This window comes from Perca flavescens, chromosome 23 (genome assembly GCF_004354835.1).
Source record: "Perca flavescens isolate YP-PL-M2 chromosome 23, PFLA_1.0, whole genome shotgun sequence".
NCBI lineage: Eukaryota > Metazoa > Chordata > Actinopteri > Perciformes > Percidae > Perca > Perca flavescens.
In genome coordinates, this window is record NC_041353.1 from 13,522,429 (window position 1) to 13,548,611 (window position 26,183).

Sequence of the window (26,183 nt, forward strand, 5' to 3'; positions counted from 1 at the left end):
AAAATTACAGGCAAGCAGATAGGGAGCAACTTCAGCATTTATTTGGAGTTGTGTTTTTGACCACTTCATGAATCTAAGTCCAATATTCACTCTCCTACTTGCTCCGGTTTGACCTCCACCAACTCCTGAGTGAAATATCTGTTTAAGTGGGCCATAGGCTCAATTACCATTGTGTTACCTCATTCTGCAATAGATAGGGACTTAACTGAATTTTTTTTTTTAAATTAAATTATTTGATATTATTACTTTAAATTACTTTTAAAAAAGTAACTTTCCCCAACACTGGGACAAAATATTGTTAATAATCTGAATATCTATCTCTAATGCAAACTCATACCCATACTGATGTGTACACACAGGGACATCTAGGTAAACATGTCTCTGGATTCTTGCCCTGGATAAAACCGACAAATTTCCCTCAGTGATAATTTAAAGCCTCTATCTTAGGCAGGAGCACTGACGTCTATTAGATCTATAAATCATGTCGGGCGAGAGGGGTAGTAGTGGGGGGTGTGCAGTGAGAGCTCAGGGTCGTAAATCTCATTACCTGAGACTGCTGCCGACCCCCACCCCCTGTCCTCAATCTCTCCTATTATCAGCTGACCTTGACCGCCGAGGCAGACACTTACACTCAATCAGGGCTGCAGAGGGTGTGCGTGTGCCGCTGTGTGTGCGCGTGTGTTTACCTGTCACATTTGTGTCGTGATATTTGGACCCCCTTTGTCCCCCTCCTTATCTTAAATGAGGTCTGAGGAATTTTTTAAATGAAAATATCTGTTCATTTTTGCTCCTGTCATTGGCTTCTTTCCATCGAGCTTGCCCGTCACTGGCTCTTAGAGACACACACACACACGCACACACACACACGCGCGCACACACACGCACACTTCACTCTCAAATATTTGCATATTATTTTCAAATATTTTAGGACTGTACAATCAGAACTTCTGTTAAATTGAAAAATATGCCCCATTCGCTCAATTTAATTATTTAAACAATTTTAAAACAAAATAAATGAGAGCACCAGGCTAATAGTCCTTGATAAAATGATGAGATGAGATAAAATGATAATTTATCATCACAAATGGCCTATATGGTGAACTTCAGTTTATGAATTTTTTTTTGCTGTAAAACGGCTAATAAACGCACACCTGTAAGCACACCATGGTTCATTTAAAGTCTAATGATCTGATGTTAAAACACAGTGTAACACTCATGCTTTACCTGTCTGTCAGAGAAGTACAGCAGAATATGAGTGTCCTTATAGCATCATGCATTTATTTTCTATCTATTACTTTTGACTTTTCAGAGGCAAAAATCAGCATTATTTTTTAGCCATGTTTGTGGCATGGCTTTACGGATGGCAATATCAGTCTGTCAGTTGGTCGGCCAACCACTTTGATCCAGACTCAAATATCTCAACACAATGTTTGAAATTTTGTACACCCATTCATGGCCCCCAGAGGAAGAATCCATGTGACTTTGGTGACTTTTCCTTTAGTGCTACCAGCAAGTTGACATCTGTGGTTTTAAGTGAAATACCTTGCTAACTATTGGATGAATTGCATTGGCATTTGGTACAAACATGCATGTCCGCCTCAGGATGAATTTTGAATTTCTTGTTTACTTTGAAATACCTACAAAACTAATGGCATTCCCCATCAGCCTTTTTATGATATAAAATCAGGTCTACTGACATAGCTTTAACATAAGCATTGTTTTCTGAGCTTGTCTGTTGTGCAACGCATTTTTCAAAATGAAAATCTAAAATGATACTTTGCTAGTATATTTTCTAACAATGGTTGTGTCTATTGGTTGAAAAGCCTAATATGTAGTCAATTTTTGTACAACCTGCTTTGGCAGTACTGTATCAACATACTTGTTGAGGCCAAAAAAAGCATTCAAACCACAAATATTGTAATTAAATTGCTGCTGTTCGGTCTTTCATTACAAAGTGGTATATTACGGTTTATAAAAGCAATTATTTAGTTGAACTTGCAGTGGTTTTCTGCTTTGCGCAATGCCAAGCAACACTTCTGCTTTACTAGAAATACGTCAAACCTCGGCTTCTCACTGCAACTTTAGTTAAGTTCATAACTTGACACCTGCTGACATCACAAGTTGGATCTCCAATCAACACAGATGGAACGAGCGCAGGTATATGTACGTCGGCCAGCAATCACAGCTCCTGCTACAGGAATATTTACCTTTGGCTGCAGCAGTTACATAAACTTGGCAAAACTTCGACAAACAAGAACAATAGTCCTGTCCTGGTCACATAGGGTGAAATTTCTTTTTGTTGTGTAAATCAAGCCTCTGGCAGTGCCCTTGGTTTCTGTGCTGCCTGGCTGAGATCTCCTACTGCGTTTTGACTACCAGCACCAGTGAAACAGACATAATGAATGTTAGACTTCCAAACAGAGTCTGGCGCTGCTTGCCGTCTCCATATTTCTCCCACTTTCTGTCAGTTGTTTGTTTGTTTCTCTCCCTCCTCCTCCTCTTTTGCTTTCTCTCTTTCTTTTGTGTTTTCTTGCTAACCCTGTGCACCTAAGCCTCTCGCTTCCTCTCTAAAAGCGTACATTGCTGTGATTTTGTGCCATTAAAAAAATCATTCCGCATAATACCACGTGTCTCCTTAGGAACATGGCAGTATGTCCTCAGTATGTAATCAACTGTAGTCTTTCAAAGAAACAGAAACGATTAAGCTGCTGACAAAAATCATTTAATTAGAATTCATCAAATTAAAAGTAACTTCATGTAGAAGTGGAGATAATTCAGTTTGCAGCCTCTTCCTCCTTACATCATATCTTCAACTCTGCTTCCTCCAATGCATCTTAATGGGTTTTCATGCCTGGAGCAGATTGAAGGCTGGAGTTGGAATCTGCAGTATTGTGGTATATATCTGGCTGTTTCAATAATAACTCATATGACAACACTCTGGGCTATCACACAACCCCCAAACTGTCACTGTTCTACCAATGTGCCTTTGGGTCGACTCACCCTGAATAATTTAGCCACAGTATTCAGCGAGTGAGTTTGCCCAGAGGAAGTTCCTGAAAAGTACATCATGTCTGGCCCGAGGCACGATTCATGGGATGGAGACAGCTTCAGTCAAGTTTGGTGGCTGAGGATGTGCCCAGCACTAATCACTAGTAAATCCAGATATATCAGGACATAGTCTATATCCATGACATTACACTTCCGAGATTCTTCAGGAAATTCCGCCAGATGAATGTATTTTGCGTTTTCTTCCACTTTCTTTGTGTTGGAATTTTAAATTCGGTGGATTTATGAGGATCATTGTTGACTGCTCCTCAGATCTCTGCAGGGTAAATTGAAACAGCTAGCTAGACTATGTGTCTGATCTGAGTTTTCTCTCGCACAACTGTTTTGCAGCTGCTCTGTGTGGAGCTTAGCGCCGTCCATGACAATTCTGGTAGGTTTAAATAAATGCCATTAAACCAGAGCACGTTTTCCTCCCACCCCCGAACGTGATGTTGTGGAGTAGCCAGACCCTCCTTCAGCGTGCTTTGTAGGAGGGTCTGGCAAAGCGAGACTAATCAGGACATGACCCGGGGCGAGTGTCTGTGTGTTCGCCAACACTAACATGGAGATGGATTCTGAAATAATCATTCCACCTGGATGGAAACGTCTCAATACGTCTCATTAATGCTGATGGAAACATGTAAGGTTATTTAGGCTGGAATTATTGTTCACACACAAACGTCTTTGTGGGTCTATGCAGAGAAGGGTGTTATGGGTAAAAGTAGCTAATAATGCATAATACTTGTTCTTTTAGAATCAATTGTTTTTATTAAATGCAATTTAAAGCGCCCGTGGATTGAATTTGAAAATTGACTGTCTGAAAAAAAGAAAAGACACTGAGGTTCATACCAAGGTTATTATAGTTTAGCATTTTTCATTAGTTTTTATTTTTATTATGTTTTGACTTTGTTTTCAAATCCAGTTTAGTTTTAATTCGTTTTTAAAACGGGTTTGCAAGTTTAGTTTAATTTTTCTTTTTAGAAAATGCTTAGTTTTAGTTTAGTTGTTATTAGTTTTAGACTTTTTTTGGAATATGGGTTATTTGTCAGGGGCAAGATTCAAAAAGGTCAGAAAAAGGATTGTGTAATAATAACAACTCAACAAAAACATACAATTTTAGAGATATGTATTCACAATGTATTCAACAATAACACAAGTACATAAAATGTACATTTGATGAGAACAAATATGTAAACAGTGTACACAAGATGCCACAGTCAGAGCAAAATGTGTAAGTGACGTGTGGCAGGAAAAAACCTAAATAGCTAATAGACTAAAGAAGACAGACATGAACAGGTGTTTTGAACTTTGGTTCGAGTAAAGTGGCGAACTTTTTGAAGTCGATCGACTCACACAGTTGTAGACATCCCAGTATTAATACACATATTAACCCACGCTTCCTCCCGCTTTTGGTGTTCCTGCGTATTTACTAACCAGCAGCTATTGGGTCGCCGGTAAAAGCCCTCCTGTAGTGTTCTCTGTCCTACGGTTGTCTCGGTCATGCTGCCTGGTCCTGTACCCATACATCCATGCCCTGTACCGGGGTTAGCTTCTGTTTCGGGGGAAGGGGGCTTTGCGTTCTCCTTTACCTTGTTTATCTTGCTTCTCAAATTTACTTTAAAATTCGTACGATTTTTCCGTTTAATAAATTGTATATTTGTATTACACATATTTTACCACCTTCCACTGTAAGGCACTTGCTTTTATCTCACACACATAAGTCATAATCAAATAGGACTCTGCCGCTTTCTTCAGACTTTCGGTACCGCCATGATGTTGTGGTCAATTTGACATGAAATTTCTGGGTTCCCAGTCGGAAACTATATAAGTCTATGACATAGACTGTATGAAAACAGGTCTATGGTCGGAAATGTCAACTCTGAAAGATAGAACGTTATTTGCTCTATGAAAGACATTGACAAAGACAAAAACTAAGGACATTTACTTGATTATTTTATTTTAGTTAGTTTTGCCTCGTTTTATTTCAGTTAACAAAAATGTTTTTTCCTACCTAGTTTTCGTTATTTTGTTTTGTTTTCGTTAACGATTGTAACCTTGGTTCACACCAATTCCCCCTTCCACATAAATCAAACAAAAATGAAATGGAACAAACCAATTTCCACCTGGATCGTCTAATTTTTTTCTAAAAACAAAAGAAATCCTATCTTATCAGAACAATTTTAAAGATGCAACAATCACATGAAGAGCTCTATGTGATTACTCAACCCAAGAGTGCCACCCTTGTCAGAACATTCATATCTGGAGACTGCAATTTTGGACTACTGTATCATCCTCTACACATACCCGAATAGTCAATAATGAATTGTCTTACGCGAAGCTCAAGGCTTTGTTATGTCCTGTAGGAGTCAACTACAACATTGGTAAGAATTAGTCTTGCATTGCCAGACCTATCTCTACGTTTAGCTTTCTAGCTCAAAGTTTGTTGTTATTTCCTGAGGTGACCAGAGTTTGAGAACGCAACACACAGAGAGTGGATGGCGATGGACATCTGGCGCATGATGTCACGCAATTATCCTGGAAATGTACTTCCATTGATCCAGACTAGGTAAGAACTAAATAATAATACTTTACTGTGAAAAAGTCATATACGGCTTTAAAGTCTGTCTTCAGTGCTATACCACCTGTACATTCCATTTTAAAGCCAAATACGTAGTTTTTTTTTTTTATTACATCGTTTTCACGGTCTTGTGTGAAAATATGCACATTGATCATTACATGTAGTCAACTTTTCCATCAATTAATCTATTTGTTATATTTGCCTGTTCAGTGTCACTGGGGCCTTTAGCCAATCCCAGCATGCATTGGGAAAAAGGCAGGACACACACACACACACACACACACACACACACACACACACACACACACACACACACACACACACACACACACACACACACACACACACACACACACACACACACACACACACACACACAGAGTCCTGTTCCGCTCTGCCATGCTCTCAGGACCACCTGAGGGTACCACATCGCAGGTTTGTTTTTCCTGTATCTGCTCCATCAGAGAGGAGCAGGCCTCATTAGTGTGTGGCCCCTGTAGAGTCCTAGGGCCCCAAAACCCAAACAGCCAACCTACAGTTGCCCCTTGGGCCCTGAGCCCAAAACACAACAAATCACTGAAACAAAAACGTGTGCTAGCATCCCTAATACCCAAATCTTTACACTTCAAAAACACAATTATGCTAATGCCAGGAATCATTTGCCATTCCAACTCTGATTTAATGCGGCCTTTTAGTGGGGAAAGCTAATTAGAGGCTTTAATTAACATGTGCGACACAAACTGAAGAGCAGTGCGAAGGAGCCTGTCGATCATGGAGGAGCACAGCGAGAGCGGTGAAAGAGGGAGAGCGAGAAAGGGAAGTCTGAAAGCTATGCAAATGAGTCGAGGGAGCGCCACAGGGAGGCGTGGATATCTGCCGCTACAACGGTTTCTGTAAATATCACCGTGACCCGTAGACAGAGTGGAGCCAGCTCATTAACACAGATTGGAAGGTGTCACCAGAATTCAGGCCACGAGGGTCAGCGCTGATACAATGCAATCTGAGCTGAGGGTACCATCATTAAACCTGGGACAAAACACAAGATATAAGCTCATGCACTGTAATGCAGATATTCCATTGCAGTCACATCATCCTTTACTGTATACAGTAAGGACCTCAGGGTGGATGGCCCAGTGCACTGCTGGAAACTCACTACACCTCTATACTGTGCCTCTGTAGTTGCAGATATATTTGCTGCCCAAATGCACACTGTGATTGCATTTATAGGCTTCTCATTAACACAGATTGGAAGGTGAATTCTACACAACTCTGCATTATTGTTGCACAACTTGAGCTCAGGATATCATCATCATTACAACAGGTAGCTACGAGCAGAAAGTGAAAATAATCACCTTGGGTTTTTGCAGCGCTGCAGTTTTCCCCCTGAATATAAACTAGGCCACAGAAAATAGGAAATTGAAAAAGAAGATTGGAGCTGAAAATAGAAAAAGTCAAGGAAATGTGGCTGTTAACGCCGAAGCTTTTACTCTGTTTTCACTTAGATTGACATTTTCACAAAGTTCTGCTGCACAAGGAATGCACTTAAAAATTTAATAGAAAGATGGTTAAGGGCTTTCTTCATTTCTCATTTTTATTGGTGAAAGTACATTTTGTGCCACCAGTTTAAAGTGGTTCTTTTGGGGGGTTTCATTAAAACACATTAGTAATTTCCATACTTGATCTATGTGGTTCTATGTGATCTAATAGTTCTGCTTAAACTATTACCTCCTGATTAGTAGATCATATTGCTTAGCAATTTTAACCATTTTCCATGTTTTACATTTTTCAAAAACAGTACCATTTATGCGAGGTATGGAGTGTTTTAATGTACATTTAATCAAGTGAATGGTTTCTTTCTATTGCAGTTTATGTTGTAGTTTTCAAAGCCACATTGTCGTTTAGTTGATTCAGACTTAACTACTTTTAAATCTCTTCTTAAAACCCACCTTATTTCCTTGGCCTTTCCCAGCAGAGGCTGACATTTTTGTGTAATTATTTTGATTGTGATACTGTTTTATGTTTTAAATGTAGATGTTGTAAATGTTTTAAATTATTTAACATTTTTCTGTACAGCACCTTGTGCCACGTTGGCTGCTTTTAAAGTGCTTTATAAATAAATTTGATTGATTGATTGATTAACTGTAAGGCTCATTCTGTTTTATGCTTTCAATTTAGACTTTGTAAAAGGTTATATACTGCAGGAAATAGTCATTATTGCTGCAGTGTGAGTCTCTGCAGGCAGAAGTTACTTTACTTCTACATTGCTGAAGCTCTCAGTGTAGAAATCTGACTGCATACTGTACTGTATGGGCACTACAGGGTTTCCTCTTGGGGATCAATGCAGCGGCAGGGGAGTGAAAGTGAAATGTGCAGCTTGTCTGATGGTTACATGTGTAACCACTTTAAAATTCATAGAAAGAGCAGTCCAGCTAAGTCCTCGGTGAGGATTACAGTTTTGAAGTATTGAGCGTTATTCTCTGAGATCCTGACCTTTTTTCATTCACACTGTAGACTTTCCAAATGTACAGACACAGACAATGAATAGTAAATGTATTATTAGAATTAAAGTTGCACATTTCATGAAATCACTCCCGGTTATTGACATTATTTGTGTTCTGTATATTTTTTAGCAATAGCCATTTAATGTAATGTAACGCAATGTGTTTGTCATTGCCAACATTAATAACAAATTTGTATACTAAACAAGACATTGTTTTGCATGTTTTGCCAGCAGGTCAGTTTTACATATTTCATGGAGTAATGAAAGAAGGAGCAGCCACAGTGAACCTCCAACTCCTCATCAAGGTAATCAGGTTATCTATGTCCTGCTGTTGTGCTGAAAACTACATCCGCCGTGTGCAGCATGAAATTAGATTGTGGCTGCCGCTTTTATTGACTGACCCCTTTTATTAAAACAACATGAGTCTGTAAGCAGATACACCAGCTGCTCTTCTGTTGTGTTTCCAAGTGTCTGCTTAAAGTGTTAAATCACACAGTGTTACACACTATCACACTTGCTGTCGATATAAATCAAGTGGGACTGAAATCTTGTAGGATTTAACATTTCATTCAATCTTTCTTCTGCAGTAGATCATGTTTAAGTAAGTAGTGAATGGAAACCTTGAAGCTATGACCAGAACACTACTTATGAAACCCCATAAATACACTGAGGGATCACTTGTCTTGTCATTCTGAACAAATTGAATACTGCTCACACTTCATAATGGCTGATCTAAACTTTCGGCTACCATCCGTCATTTCAAGGATATTTGTTATTAATCCTTAACAGGAGACAGTGAGAGTATAGTGAGGCTCACCTCTGTGTTCGGTCTTCTGAGGTTTAGTCACAGCCAACAGTCTTCATGGCACATCATGTCCTCTTCACCTGAAGACAAGCTGTACAAAAGGAAAACAAGAAATTCAGTGTTGTAGTAACATCCATCTCATTCCAGCCAAACTAAATGATGATGATGTTTTCACCCTGGAGGTAGAAATATTTCCAAGGCTGCAGTTTCAAAGTTTGAACAAACCTTAATCCAATGAAATGTTTGGGTAGACTATGAGCTAGTTTACGGTTAAGGGTTTACTCACACCGCTCTCATGCTGTAATATTTGGTAGCAGCTTCAATGTACTTTACCTGGCCAGCAGGAAACGGCAGACAGACACAGTTAGCCACTAGCATGTCAACATAGCAGAATAGCATTTAGCAGCTCAGTCAGATTTGTTTTCTTCAGAAGTTGTTGGAGACTTAAAACTAGCTAAAAAGTGAAAGTGAATATTTGACTTGTGGCAAGAAACGCAACTTCCAAATGAATGCTTGTGATGCTCCGTGTCAGCTGGATGTGCAAATAGGCAGCAGTTTGCTAACATGTTTGCCTTATCAACCTGAAGGGTGATGTGGCCATGTTGTGTTCACGGCTTGATTCTACTGCCCCTAGGTGGCCCAAAAAGTCAGTCACTTAGAATATGACACTAATTTGCCTGATGGGGGTGCTAGAATCTCTAACTTAACAGGGCACAGCTGCCACACTTTTGATCTGACAGTTTTCAGTGTTTTCAAGTTGAACAAAAAACATGAACAGTCGGTTACTGGCCTGTGTTCTGTTGATTCAACTCAAAAAAATAATTGAACATTAGGGAAACATGTATTTTAACGCCTCACTGCTGCATTGTTATGTTAGCTACAGTACTTTTCTGCAGATGTTTTGCACAAGGAGCTCTTTTTGAGTCACTGAATGAACAATGCAGCAGTGTGACATGTATATCAGAGAATCACTCTCAAGGTCAGTGACTATTAAGTGCTTATAAAATGTTTTTAATAATATAATACAGCAGGAATATATTTGCCTGAGGACAACAGGGATAAATGGCAGTGCAAGAGGTGAGCCCATACTGAGCCTACAAAAAAAACAACTACAAATCCCACCTGTTTTCAAAAGAACAAGGTTTAAGCAAGTGGTGGAATGTATCTAACTGCATTTACTCAAGTACAATTTAGAGCCATGTGTACTTCACTTGCTTTCTTTTTATGCTACTTCATACTACTCCACTACATTCAGAGGGGAATTTGTACTTTTTACTTGATGACATTTATATGAAGCTAAAATAACTAGTTACTTTACAGATTGAGAATTAACATTAAAAACACTTGATAATCTTATAAAATACAATGCATTGTTAAAGATTATTCCAACAGTTTACAACCTTTTAGGATTTTGACTCCTTACAAAAAAACAGTATTGTCTATAGGCTACTTGGAGCACCTTGTCGTGTTTTTGCATTTGCAGGTTTTAATGTCTCAAATGAGGATTTAACACTTTTCTTCATAATTTATTAGTTACTTTTGCATTGCTAGACCTAGCTCTATAGCGTTGTGTCAGCACTGGAGTACGGTCTGGCTACACCGCTTATCTATTCTGGGATAGGGGGGAAAAAAATGCTCTGGCTTGTTTGTATTTCTTAAAACCAATCACAACCCCAGATGCAGCGACGGTGCCCTGCTAAATAAATAGCAGAGATAGCTGAAAGGTACAGGAGGGAAATTCTTTAACCCAGCAATGAACATCCATAATATTTAATAGTTAATGAAATATCTTGGAGTTTTTTTCTAGAAACGGGCTGTGGGACATTTTCATGGGTGTTTTCCACTACTTTGTCATTTCATAGACTAAATGTTTAAATCGGTTAGTCCAGAAAATAATCTTCAGATTAATTGATGTTTAATAATGGTTAGTCCCAGCCCTAATATACTTTTTAAAACAAAAAGTTATATTTTGCTGATTAAAGCCTACTTCTGTACTTTTAGTAAGATTTTGAATGCAGGACTGTTGTTTTTTTGTTTTTTTACATGTACAGGTACTTTTACTCAAGTAAAGATCGGAGTAGTTCTTCACTACTGAGTTTAAGGAATGTAGAAAACCATGTCCAGATTAGGGCCATGGACCTGCAGTGCAGCAACTGTGGTTCTTTTTAAAAAAAACGTTGTGGCCCAGAAGTAGATGCAGATATTTGAAAAATGAGGCCTCCACTTACGAGCGCACCAAGATTTGTTTCTGTCCTGGAAGAGCAATAAACTCAAAGAGAATTGTCATTATTTCATACCACTCATGAAGATATCAATATAATGTAGAGAGAAATGCAGCTGAAAAAACAAAATGGTAGTGTTGCTGAGGTTGGCATCAGAAGGGCATTTGTAGTGAACTTGATTAAAATAAAATTGCTTTCAAGAGCTCTCAGCAGGCTGGAAGGTTGAGTGGGAGTGCTCTCGTGTGCAGCGCTGGTGGAGTTTCACAAACTCTGCTTTCAGAGTGAGGAAACAAGATGAAGAAATGCTTTGAAAGTGCCCGAGGACAAAGAATGAGGAGGCACTAGTGACATGGTGGTGCAATACTACCACTATTATTATTTTCAATACATTTTCATTTACATATCTGAGGCTGGTGAGATGAAATCCATATATGTCTTAAATGTGATTTTTAACTATCTGTGATTAAAGGAGTTTAGGTTGCTATGTAAAATAGATTTTGTGTTTGACATTTAACCCTTGTCGTTTGTAATTACTAAACTACACTTTTCCATGCCATAAATCAGATAACAGCATTTACAATACATGTGTTACTCCTGACTGTAACTACATGAAAATGAAGCAGAGGAAAGAATATATGTGTGGGCATGCATGTGGAAATAACCCAGGGGTGGAATTTTTCTTGTTAAGTATTCACCTGACAGGAGTGTCAGATGGATTGTGATATTGGGAACTGTCAAATTTGTGTAATTATTCCCTCTTGAATTCAAAAATGACATTAGGAGATCAAATACCGTCCCTGATTTCCATGAAACGTTCACCTAATTGGCTTTTAAAGGGTGGAGCGAGTGCTGGTGAATAATTGAACTACTTGGTTTTAAAAGTAGTCTGACTTTGGTAAGAATACTATTGGAAATCCATTATTGTGCAGGGTTAAACTTGACTTTTTATAGTCCCACTATCCAGAAATGTAATTTGCATTTGATTTCAATTTTCATTTTTCATCCAGGATGGCATTAAAACATCATGTCAATCTAGTCATGTGTGAACCCAGAAGCAACCCCAGCAGAAAGACTCTAACATACATGCCATATCATTGTGTTTAAGGTTTTCTTAAAACATATCCGTCTTCGTGTAGTTGCTTTACAGGTCAAACAGATCAAAGAATCTGCAAATAATGACAATTATTCAAGAGTTCACCTCTCTGCATCGGGTTTACTTTGATTCACACTAACGTTGTAGCAAACTCTGTAAACATATTCACTGGTATTTGAACATCATCCAAAATGCATTTGCATATGCACTGTAGTGTAGCATAGTAAACAACAGACCCAGAGATTAAACTACAAGTAATCTATTGTTACATGATAAATGAGCTTGTCATCACAAACATATACAAACATGTCTTTCTTTTGTAATTTTTGCTATTGTATTATTTTCTTATTTTATTTTTAATAAAAAATATATTTTTACGAGACTATAATGTGCTTATTTTGTGCATTGGAAATATGCTTATTTGCTTTCTTGCCTACAAAAAAAGATGAGGTGATTGAGTGGTATCAATCATTCATCTCCCAATTTCCCAAAATGTCCAACTGTTCTTTTAAATTTACATTTCTATACCAACTTATTTCTGTTTAGTGTCACTTGGGTCTTAAACCAATCCCAGCATGCACTGGATGTAAGGCAGGGAAACACCATGGATTAGTCGCCAGTAGTTCTTGCAGACTCAAGTCATTAGATTTAAAAGATAGAGTTTATAAAATTTTATATTTTATTCAAACAGCCACCCTCTCTTTTAAGTTTGTGAATCACTTATTTGGACTCTCAGAGATCTTATTTTGGAAAGAAACTGTGAGATGTAGCTGACAGTAGCTGGTAGTGAATTGGCGTAAAAGACAGAACATGTAGCCCACAGACAGACACGGAGACAAGACGGGACACTTCAGTGACCACGCTCAGATGGGTAAAATCCCCCGGTCAGACAAACTCATCCCACACGATCGATAGCTGCTGTGACAACAGCCCCTCTCGTCACAGACTGGAGAACAAGCTGTTGTGAAGGTCTGAGAATGGAAGATAGGCCCCTGGAGGGGAGGCTTGATTTACGAGCCCAAGTCAAGATAGAGGCACAGTCGCCCACGTACTGTGGATGGCCTTCCTACCGCATCAGTCTCTCTGCCTGCCTGCTGCTGTACTTGTCCTCCTCCCAGTGTCTATTTCCCTGCCTGTTGACAGCTGTAATGGGCTGAAATGACATACCACCCAGAAAAACAATTCATTCCTGTTCTTTACCTTCAGTTGGATCTGTTGGATAGTTAAATATTAATGTCACCTTCAGCTTGTTTTAGTTATTTTTTGCAAACTTAACCAGATGGGGAATGGCGCTTGTTGATGTTTAGATAGATAATGCCAGAGAAAGTGCTGATTTTAACATGTCATGTGGCTGTCGACTACAGGGAGAAACAAACTGATGACATCAGGAGGTTAACTGTGTGTTAGACAATACAACGACCCTGAGGGAAGAAACACAGTGCATTATTTTGTGGGGGACATATCACCTTCGTAAACTCAGTGGTATCTGTCGTAGCAGACATTAGGCAGAGAAGAAGACAAATATTGGATTCTAATGGTACAGAATTGATTCGCTTCGGTTACTGACTGCAGTAGCATTTACTGAAATGACTGAAAACATGTTGGCCATTAAAAGAGGGCCAGTGGAACATTTGAATGTGGATGGAGTGCGTTTGTATGCAAATCTTAGACGTGCATTCCTTCCATCACAAAATTTGTCTTAGTTGACGATAGGGCTGTAAGTAGCAAATGTTTTCATTATTAATTAATTCGCCAATTCATTTTTAGATTAATCTTTTTATCCACACACTGTCCAAAGATATTCCATTTACAATGGTTTAAAAACAGAAAAAGGCAGTAAATCCTCACATTTTAAAAAGGCCCTGAACACCAACTTTCCAATCAGCTTCTTACCAATGGGTTGCGACATGAAAATATTTTCTGCCAACATTAGAACATATATGGTTGTTTAAGAGATTTTAGTATTTATTTTTATTGGGCAGGGCTCAGCTGGAAAAAGATGATGTCACATATTTCTCTGCACCAATCAGGATTTAGGGACATTTGAATCCGAATCTGACAACAGTTGGTGGGTTGTTTGGTCACTGTAAATCCAATCTGATCACAACCAATACAGTCTAGATAGGGCAGATAAGATGAATTTTTTAAGTGTTAATAAATTAGATTTAAAAATCAAGATAAAAAAACTTTAATTGTTGCATGTCATGAATATTTAAGGTTTAGAAAAATACTTTTGACTTAAAGTTTTCAGGGGCTTTAAAACATGATAGAAATGAATAGCCGACTAATGTGGTAACTGATTGTCAATCGGTTAATCGACTAATCGTTTCAGCTCTATTTCATTTAAAATCTCCAACGAGGCCTTTAAAAAAAAAAAAAAAAAAAAAAAACTCAATACGTATCAGTTCTTTTACTTGGTTGTTAGTGTGGGAGTTTAAAAATATTGTAGTGTTGCACTCACTGCACAGTAAGTTGATGTAAGTAATAGTATCTAGCATCTTGAAGGTAAAATATAGATAGAGACAAGATATTTGAAACAGCTTTAAGAACTCTAAGTGAGATCTGCCAGCCATTTAGCAGTGACCACACATTCTGGCGATATATTTTAAACCCCAAAATCCTTCCACAATACATGTTGCACCCCCCTCCCCCTCTTTAATTTATCGGGCTGCTGTTGAGCGAGTGAAGACACCCTGCCTCCATCTCTCTCCTGAGCCGTATCAATATTCATGGCTCTGCCGAGTGCGTTTGTGCAATGGCTGTCTCATTAGCCTTTGATCCCCTTGCGCGAGGCCTGTCGGAGCGTTGATGCGCCAACAACAGAGCAGCGTTTGAAGTGCAGAGAGAACAGCTGCTTGCATTGATCTCCATATACTTTCTTTGCCATCCACCCGCACGTCCACACATACACAGATGCTGCCCACAGGCACATGAATACATGCATCTACTGTAGGTCTACTTAGTAAAGTCTGACCTCAACACTGCAAGCCTATCATGTTTATACTATAGTATGTACAGGTCATGTAAAATAGGGAGCTGAAACAAGATGTCAACAGAGAATTAATCAGCAACTATTTTGATATTCGATGAATATATGATCATTTTCGAAGCAAAATCTTTGATTAAAACCTAAAATTCAATGCTTCAAGCTTCTTCAATGTCAATGTTGTCTGTGTCTTTTAGTCTCCTGTAATAGTGAAGTGAATACTGTGGGTTTGGGATGGTTGGTCAGACGTCACTTTGAGCTCTGGAAACTTGTAATGGACATTTTTTTAATAGTTTCTGGCATTTTATGGACTAAAAGATTAATCAAGAAAACAATCTGCAGGTTAATGGATAATAAAAAATAAAATTAATTGTTAGTCGCAGCTCAAGTAATATATATTAAAATCTGTATCTGTTAATCCTCAATAATACGATTAATAAGTGGCAGGATAATGTCTGTAATCTGTAAAATGATGGGCTGAATATCACAATTATGTTGTCTCAATCAAGACATGTAGCAGGATAGTCTTGTACTTAATTATCTTATCAACAGGTATTATGCAAAACACACCATCCTAGAAATTTTCATTGACGGATCAAATAAAAAAAAACAGTTTGAGCTAAGATCACATAAAGAATATGATTCATACTGAAGATTCATAATAGGGTACTTTCTCTAACAAGATAGGAATGCTAAACTACTGAATGATACTGCAAGCTGGAACAAAGCGGTGAAAAGCCCCGTAAAAAGCTCTTATTTGCTTCCAGGAGGCTGTTGAAATTACAGAAATACTTGCTGAAATCAGGGGGATTGTGGTGAATCCCACAAACATAATCAAGTGTATTCTGTTTTTTATTGCATTTTATATAATATAATAATCCACCTTCCCTTCATAAATTATCAACAGTAATTGTATGAGAAATCAGTACAAGCAGCCAAAAAGGACATGACATCATACGTTATGCAGCCAAAGCACAACTACTGATCTACCACAACGCCACTGAAAGACACAGGCTCTGCTCAGTTCTTGAATTTTACTTGAAATTATACCGTATTATGCCATAAATTGCCACCAATGTTCTTTGTTATTACAGGACAGTTCATGTCCTCTATAATGTTAAGACGTTTTTCGACTGTGCAGCAAGAAGGAGAGGGTCCAGTTAGTATGACATCATGACATCTGCACAAAGACAGTCCCTGCGCTAGTCCACTCAATAATTCTCCACTCTGTTCTGAAATCTGCTGTATCTGAGGAGCACAGTTAAAGATGAAGACTTGGAGTTTGTCTGGGCTATTGCCCCTCTGGGAACAGGTTAGCAGATCAATACGGCCAATGTGCCTGATAACATTAGACCGTGCTTAATGGCACTAATGAAGAGAGTAGTTGGCAGATACTCAGGGAGACTTAGGTCAGAGAAACAGACTGTTAGCCGCAGAGCCAGTTTAGAACATAAAATGGGGTTTGGGGTATTTTAATGACTGTAGTTGCACTGGAAACTGTATTAATTCACTGTTCCTTAATACTTAAGGATTGGTATAAGATATTTTAAAAGATAATGTCAATTTTTCTTACAATAGATGAAGATCACAAGAATAGATTCATGAAGCAAATGTGGAGAAAATTGTAAAAAAAAAAAAAAAAAAAAAGGTCAAAAATAGTTCAAAATAATCACTGGTACCATTTCGAAACTAATCATTCACTGTAAAATCTCACACGTAACAATAATGGGAGTTAGGACAAGCTTTGAACTGCACATGCAAGTGAGTCATTTTTAAGGTCTCAGTGATGTGAGCTGTTCTGTACACCAACTGTGAGTAAAGGACAAGAAGAATAGAAACAATGTCAGAGCCAAGTGTTTGAGGTGATCAGCTCTTTTCAGTGTCCTTTGTAACATCAGGTCACACTGTGCTGAGAGTGAGTCTGATTGCACAAAATGTTATCAGTCTTCAAATGTCAAAGAAACTGCATCTCAGCAGAATCGCTGCTGACATTTTGATAAATCAGATCCTTTTTTGCTCCATTTCCTCACACCCATATCACACACACACACACACACACACACACACACACACACAGCAACCTGCTGCTGAAAAGCCTCAGCAGGATCTTTGCGCACACACGCGCACACACACACACACACACACACACACACACACACACACACACACACACACACACACACACACACACACACACACACACACACACACACACACACACACACACTAAATACCTCCAGCGCCCGACTGCTGCTAATCCACAGTCCTGATAAAGACGAGGAGAGAGAGTAAAAGGAGTAGAGGCACAAAGAAAACGTACCTCACAGCGGACGTTTTGGTTTGAACTTCAGGAGCTGCTGGGATGCACTGCTGAGGCGGGACTGTCTTCTCCGGTCTTCTCCGGTCTTCTACCCCTCGGTCTTCTCTGGGATGGAGACTCAGGAGGAGAGCTGCTCCTTCGCTGCCTCCTCCCTGCCTCTGGCTCGCTCTGCTACTGTCTCAGCCCTTCTCACTATCATACCTCCCTCCCATGCTGCTCCCCCTCCTCCTTTTCCCCCTCCTCTTTTTACTCCTCCCCTTTCCTATAACCTGCTCCCTCCTGTCTCTCGTCTCTCCTACACCACCCTACTCCTCAAACTCGAGGGTGACAAAGGGAATCAAGGCTTCTATCATTAGTTTTTAATGCTAATATTGCACTGTGGACTAGAGCTGTAACTAACGATTATTTACATTATCTAATTATTTTTCCAATTAATAGATTAGGGGAAAGATGCCCATTATAATTTCCAAGTCCAACTTGACGTATCCACATTCCTAGTTTTATCCAACCAACAGTCCGAAACCCAAACACATTCAGTTTACTGTCATATGATGAAGAAAAGCAGCACAATTTTAAAACGCAACCCAACAAATGTGTGACATTATTAATTAATCGATTAGTCGTTTCAGCTCGCCTCAAATGATGGTCCAGTGTTGCTGAGATGTTGCATGTACATGAGGTAAATTAAGGCAAAAGACTTGTAATTTATTGATTTCCCTTATTAAAATGATACAGCTCCCAGAGGAAGAGATGTAGATTAAGAGAAGCAAATGAGTTAGTAAATTATTTTTTAGATTTCACATAATGTATGCAGGATAGGGATTGTGCAAAAGGGGCTGAAACTCAATAAAAAAAGGCCGCTGGTCGTGTTTTGTAGTACTTTCAGTGATTGTATCGAACATCTGGTGCGTTCATAGCTTTCCCACCGTCTCAATGAAAAGAAACGACTGGACTTAATTCAGAAAGGAAAAAAAAGAGGCACTCATGGCTCAGTAAGGTGCTTTGATGAAATGATATCCCCCCTGTGTGTTTCCACCTCTAACAGGTGAATAAGATTAATTTGTTACCTAGGTTTTTTTTAAATCAGATGACCGTTCTTTGATTCTTCGGCACTTGCCAGTTCTCGGTCTTTTTCACTCTCCGTCTCTTTTCCCCTCTCTCCAATAGAGAGCCCTCCACTGCCTCTGCCCCTGTTTCCATAGTGACACTTTCCCCGACTCTGGCTCAACATAATCAAGTGAACGGGATAGGGGTGGGGGTTGGGGGCGACAGAGGGAAGAGGGAGTGGGTAGAAGGAATGGCCAAGATGAGAATGATAGAAAAATAGGCGAGAGATGAAGAATCAAATAATGAATAAAGAGAATATCCATAAAGATGGTTTGTCAGTGGCAAACAGTGCATCTATGCCTGATGTTGGGTTCAGATAAGGTGCTTTGGAAAGCCTTGGCATATGGTTGAAATAATTATCATGCTCATCAAACAACTGGATGGCCACTTGTGCTTTGTGACAATGCTCCCACCAGAGCAGAAATGAATTATGGGATAGAGTTGATCAATCAGAATTTTAATGCGAGTGGTGTGCTCATCATGAGTCCACTGCATGATGCCAGGCAGAGATGGTGTAAACCGCATCAACTGCTGGAATAAAATAATGTTCAATGTTTAGACCAAATGTGATATTTAAGCCATTCTGCTGCAGCTTTTTAGCCATGCTAGTGACAGGTCTCTACTCTGGAGGGTCGATCTGTCCGTCGGTCAGTCCACCACTTTGATCCAGACTAAAATATCTCAACATCTTTTGGGTGTATTGCCAAGAAATTATGTAGAGACATTCACGTTCCCCACAGGATGAATACTACTAATTTTCATTTGCTGCCACCTGACAGTCAAAAATGTTGCAAATCCAGTGAAATATCTCTACACCTACTAGATAGATTGGCACTAATTGGTACAGACATTCATGAATTTCCCACAGGATGAATTGTAATAACTTTGGTTATGCTGCGGTTTCATTTACCTCAGTAGTCAAAGGTCGCAACTTGCTCCGTTGCCGAAATTCTGCCGGATTTCACTCATTTAGGCCAGATAGCCGTTGCCTTGGGCTTCCTTTGGGTTGGCATTTTAAACTCCGGTCGATTTATGAGGACTATGTTTAACTGCTCCTCAGATCTCTGCGGGCTAATCAGAGTTTTCTGTTGCACCACTAAAACAATTTTTGAACGTTTACATGTTCCACCGCGGCGCTGCGGCTGGTCTGGCAAAGCGAGACTAGATTACTGTGGACTGCTTTTTGTATTGTGTGATTAACGAATGGCATCAAAATGGCTTGTGAACTTACTAATTCTCTATCGATCCCCGAGCTGTTGTGTTGCTGCCTGCCTCCCTCCACCAGGAAGGTCAGATGGCAGGGTCAGCCACTCGAGAACCCAGTACAGATTTAGAGTTGTGATTAAAAGGACACTTCTTCAGGGTGGACGCCAGGGGTCATGAGGATCGTATGTGGGACTTTATGGCTTATAGGATGATTTCTCTGACCATGATGCTTCTCTGCGGTTGTTGTGCTCAAGGAAACACAGTGGTGTACATTCATACCTCCACCGCCAAGAGAAAATAAATTGCTTTTTATTTGTGCTCTGAGAAGCCGAGCTGGATATTGTGCTACAACTTTGGAGAATATCTGGGTCCCACCCACAATTTATTTTAATCTATTTTTATTCTTTTCTTTGTGCACAGACAACAAAAGAACAATACATTTCTTTCTCAACAAATAGTTCTTTTTTTTAATTATGAGCATTTACCAAAAGGTAGAGATTAACATTTACAGCAAAAGTGCATTTCCAATAATCTGCATACATTTTTCTCTATTAAAGTGATATAAAGGATATTGTACCACCTTAAAAGGTCTGTTTCTGGAGATTCTTTTTGAGTCTAACATACTTAAAATGAGTGCCAGAGATGACTCAATAAGATTGAGTTACGTGCAACTAAAACATACAAGTGAGAGAACCATTAACCATTTGTTTTGATTTGTATATGAACCAGAGCTGAGCATCTATTCAGTATTCTTATTAGGGCTGTCTCAGTGTCATTTTTACACATATGGGACAAGAAAATTGCCCATCCTGTCTCCCTGTAAAAACCAAATTGGATGTTGGGCTTCCCCCTAAGTTCCGTATGGACAACATCCCTATCAACCAATTTGGTGATAGCCCTGTCTATAAGAGTACTACCAGGCCGAGCACAAACTTGTCGGAAAGATTTAGGTCTCTCTAACTCTAAATTCCAATCTCAGCCTGTTAGTTATCCCTGGCTTTAGTTTAGTTGGCAGAATGATTGACAGCCGGCTGATTGGGGAGCTGTGGATTTCTGTGCCCTCAAGTCAGATTCTGGAGGGATTCAACCAATTACCGCTCAAGGGCATCAAGACAAGGTGCAGAGGGTTGACGCGAGTGCAGGTTGTACTCTAACCCCTCGTGGCGCTTTTGCACGCCAGAGGGTACAGTAGGATGCAGAGACAAGGAACTGCAGAGATTACAGAAACACAATCAGACCTGGCAGGTTATGTCTCTTGTAATTGGAAGAAAAAGACTGTTTCTATTACTTGTGAGAGAAACCTTGAAACAAAGGAAGAAGCAGGAGGTAGATGACAAGCTTGTGTCACTGTCAGTGATTGTGTGAGACCTTGCCTAGAATATGGGCTTTCCTCTGAACAGCATTCAGACTTTCACCTATTTAGGATGATAACTGCCAATAGGTCAAACATATTTATCGTAGTATAGTACACCAAATCATCTACTTTTACATTTACTGTAAATATATTGGTGACACTTTACTGTACTTTATAGGCCCATCATTTCCTAATCATTTGCTAATGCTTTCCAAGGAAGTTTCCAGTCAATACATGGTGTAATTAGGTGGTAAACAGGAATTTCCTTGAAAGGAAAACTTTATTTGAAGTACATATGTATCATGTATTCATGTATTATTGGAAACTACATTCTTCATTCATATGTGGAATTGTATGCATGCCTTTTGACACATTTCACATTTTTGTCTGTTTAAATGACCTGCTGTTGTGAGTTCTGCATCCTGGTCCAAAACTGACAAGTCCCAACAAGTATTGGGGTTTATGTTGGGTTTGATTATTTTCATATTTGATTCAAATTGTATTTAATTTAGTAAGAAAAAAGGCAGAGTATAGCTAATGTAAGACAAGCTAACAGTGAGTAATGGCTAACATATAAAAGAACATGGCTTCAGATATAGGTTTGGGTCACAGATTAAGCAGTACCAGCATGGTTTAGTCAGGTTCAGGTTTGCGCCTCAGTTTTAGACTTGAGCAGAACTCTTCTGTGTTATGGCTAAAAGACTAAAGGGTTATATAGCAATTAATTGAAATACATTTATCTATTTAGAATGATACCAACTGACCATTGTCTCTATTTTTCCTGTAAGTAGTACCAAACATACATAGTTCTTTTGAGGAAACTTGAAACTTATTAGGATTTTTCTGAAATTACTGACACAGAAAATAAAGCATTACCATTATAATACATCCACTACTTTCTTTCACTAAAAAGTGAAATGTCACCTCAGACTGAACCTATGAATCTGCCCTCAAAAGGTTACAAGAGTTTAAATTTAGTACGACTGTTCTGTTCAATACACATCTGCTCCTACCCATTTAATGTCAGCATGGATTACTATGTTGTGTTAACAGGTAACTCAGCCTGGGCGATCTTCAGTGTTTCCTCTATATTGATTTTGTAGTGGCGGCCCACCATGGCAAAATTTCTGCCACCACGGTATCAGAAATAGGGCTGTACAAAAAATGTAGTTGCGGTTGCCTTTTAAATTATCCTGCCGGCATAATGCCCCCCCCCCCCATTAGCTGCCACTCACATTGAAATTTAACAACAACAAGTAGAACAATTCAGACGTCATTGGGCCCATCCAGTTTAACTCCACATACTGTTGTGTTGATGTAGTTTATTGTCAGAACGTTCGCTTTCTTCCGAGTTGACTATTAAACGAACAGTTCCACTAAAAACGTCACTGCAGTGGGTCTGTTCTAAGTGTAGACCTGTTGTAGATGTTATGTGCCCTATAGTTCCTCAAAAAATACATGTGTGTGAATAGAGTTTAATAAATATATTAGTTTGTGTTGCAGCGAAGTGTCAGTTCCGTTTCATACGTAAAACATTTGGCTTGGGGGTTGTTGTTCGGACAGACCTGCCCCCACTGCTAAAAAAAAATCCTAAAAGAAACGCTGATCTTGAATTATTAACATCCATTTACAGCATTTGCCGGTAGTCAGCGAACATTTACAATACTTGTGATACTTATTATTTATGCATTTATTGTAACAGGTGTTCCAATCTCAAATCCAGTGAAATAAGAAATGAATCACAGCTGAAAATGAACGTAATTAAAAAAAGAAAGAAATGTTTATAAAATATTTTGTGGTTTTATTGGTAGCCTATAAGTCAGGGGTTCCCAACCTTTTTTGTGCCAGGGACAAGTAGGCCCCTATATTCATACATTTTAATAGCCTAATTTTAAGATGCATCGTTTTTAAACATAGGCTGTTACTGTTTTACACAGTGCTTAATCTACAGTGGTTTTATTTGCCTAACAATCTATTTCAACTTTCAGACCAGTTCACAAAAAGTTTCCCTTTACAAATCAGGTCTATTTCAAAAGTAACTCACACAGCACTCATTCACTCACCAGCAGGTGGCAGGAATGGCAAATTGTATTTCACCTGTCAAATCTCTCCAGAGCCACTAAAGACAATTACTTCAACAGCAACTCAGTGTTTCACTCACCAACAGGTGACAACAAAGGCTAAATGTATGAATATAGGCCTACGTAATAAGAGCCCATTTCAACAGACAGTTGACAACATACAACAGAACTACAATAACAACTCACAGTCATTTCAGCCAATCATTTCTAAAAGTGTAAAATTAGAGATTGAGCTTTAACCACAACAAAAAAATACTGGACCAACAAGAACAAAACGATTTCAATGTGAGCATAAACTGTTTAGTGATATTACTGTATTTTTAGCTGTGCACAAGACAAGCTGTTCTTCCTGGACTTCGAAAAAAAAAGCATAGGTCTATATTCCATTTTTCAATTCAATTCAATTTTATTTATAGTATAAAATCATAACAAGAGTTATCTCAGGACACTTTACAGATAGAGTAGGTCTAGACCACACTCTATAATTTACAAAGACCCAACAATACCAGTAATTCCCCCAAGAGCAAGCATTTAGTGCGTCCAAAACAATGCATCCAAAACAATACACACAACTTCCAGGATATGAAAACGAAATAAAACAATGCACACAACTTGATATGATAAAACGAAATTAAAAAAAGGACCACTTCACAAATATAAATGAAAACTAACTTACAGTCTGATATCCATATCAGTGAGCCAGGGATTGGCAGCCACAAGAACAGATAGCAGATATCAAAACTTACCGCTGAGCGTCCAACTCACGTTTCTTTCTTTCTTTCTTTCGAAAAACTCCGTTCCTCTGAAGTTTTGACGGCTTCATTGCTTCATCGCGTATTTCACCACAAAAAAACACACAATGGATTTGGCGCTAATAAATCCATAGCCTATATGAGGGAGATGTATACGATTGAAGCATGACTTGCTTTTCTTTTTCCGCTATTTTCTGGTTGTTAATCGCCCTTTCTTTTACTGGAACAGTGCGCTATTAAACGGGCCATGGACGTTTGCTGGGCCCGGCTCACCACTGACTGCACCTGTGCTGCACCCATAGGGCTGCACCTGCCACTTCACGTGCACCGCGCCCCGCGGTCCGGTCAGATACATAGGCTACGTCCAGAACCAATGAGCCGCTAAGCATCACAAGGCTGCAGCTTAATGGTACACTTTTTGATCCAGGATATTTATTGTTTAGGCTATCTTTTGGATTAAATAGCATGACTGTTATAGCACTTAAAGCATTAAAAAAAGACAATTATAATAGGAAAAGAACACCATTATTCTGGGAATATTTCAAGGCCCAGTACTAACAGGCCCACAGATCCGGGTCCGGGTTTGGGAATCGCTAGTTCAAGTGATGCCTCGGTTCATTGCTGTATTCACTGTGTCATACACTGTGTGTGTGTGTGTGTGTGTGTGTGTGTGTGTGTGTGTGTGTGTGTGTATGTGTGTGTGAGTGAGTGAGAAAGACACACAGAGGGAGAGCAGACACCGACTTATAAATTATGTCTTTCATCTCTTGACTTCAGATGTGGCTGTCACCCACTTCCATTATACAGCAGGATGAAGTGGGACACACAAGACAGACTGTAAGATGGGAGTGTGAGAACAAAGGAAGCTGAGAAACGTGCGTGTGCTCACACACACCCACACCCTGGACAGGTTGGACTCGTATAATCACAGAAACCGAGAAAGGAATTATTCTTCTTACTTGAACTTTCAATGTAAGTTTTCGGGGCAGATAATCTTGGCGATATCTAGGTGTGGAAAATGAATGAGCAACACTCTCAGCTCCCTCAACAAACACCACTGTGGTGCCCTTGAGGAGGCCACTTAAACCTCAAATCGCTCCAGTGGAGCTGCTCAGTGGCCAACAGCCTCAGACTGTGGCTGCACTGAGTGAATGTCTGCATGAATTTGAAGCACAAAGCTGAATAATGTAGCCAGCAAAACCCCACTCAGGATATATTTTAAAAGAAATCTGAGGAAGTGCCCAGGGGAATAGCAATTCCTTTAAGCCAAGGCTACAATGTGTAAAATAAAAGTCCCTTGGGAGAAATTAAAGTGTGATAAAACAGGACATCCACATATTACAGTAATGCAGCCAGCCGTGCTCACCTTGGATTTCCCAGATCCCAGTGTAATTAACTTTACTCTTTCCTATTAGAATCACTTCTTGTGTTTTCAGTGACAGTTTGGACAGCAGTCAGCAGTGAGGAGAAATTGAAATTGCCTTTCAGTGTCGCCAAACTCATATTTCCAGGTAGATTTCCTTTTTAGAAGAATAATCCATTGCTGGATTTCATGAGGAAGTCTCACTTGTCAGATGCAGAACATCTGACAAGGTGTCCTCGCTGAGACACAGATTATGGATTTTTACAGGCTATAAGGATGTATTTACAGTATTTATTCATTTAGTGTTGCACCAAGAGTTCAAGTAATTCATTCTCACTATTGAAGTGCCCAGTGAGGTCTATGTTATAATGTAGCTCAACCTGAACTTTGACCTCCCATGTCAAAAAACAATGGTATCAATAGCTTAGAGCTTTTCTCAAAGACTCCAGCTGACATTATGTCCAATGGGTATTTCTTTTGTTAGCTGTATATTCTCATTTTCCAGATCAACCAAGACTTAATGTGTTTTTCCCTGAAAGATAGTACTGACTGATAGTAAAGACTAGAAAGAAAGACAGGACAGGACAGGGGATGGGCTGTCCATGATTCTCTAAACATGGAGAATCTAATACATTTTAATCCAAGAGTGCAATTTATTTTGCTGTGACTATGCCCCCTATTAATGCTTGTTGGTCATCATACGAAAAACTCCTTGACGCCTTAAATTTACCCAAGATTGCTAAGAACAGATCTGGTTATATGTCTTACCCT

At 39.2% G+C, this 26,183-nt stretch overlaps 1 long non-coding RNA gene across 2 annotated transcripts in view; it reads right to left on the reverse strand.

Annotated features, from left to right (window-relative positions):
* LOC114549815 (uncharacterized) overlaps window positions 1-9,524 on the reverse strand; it is a 36,764-nt gene extending 27,240 nt beyond the window's left edge. The window contains exons 1-3 of one of the 2 annotated variants that reach the window (XR_003691582.1): window positions 9,262-9,524; window positions 8,941-9,019; window positions 2,776-2,851 (exon numbers count right to left, since the gene is read on the reverse strand). This is a non-coding gene — a long non-coding RNA (uncharacterized LOC114549815). Of the gene's footprint in view, window positions 1-2,775; window positions 2,852-8,940; window positions 9,020-9,261 lie in introns of those variants that run through there. The other variant, XR_003691581.1, reaches the window with a different exon arrangement.
* Between the last annotated feature and the right edge of the window lie 16,659 nt (window positions 9,525-26,183).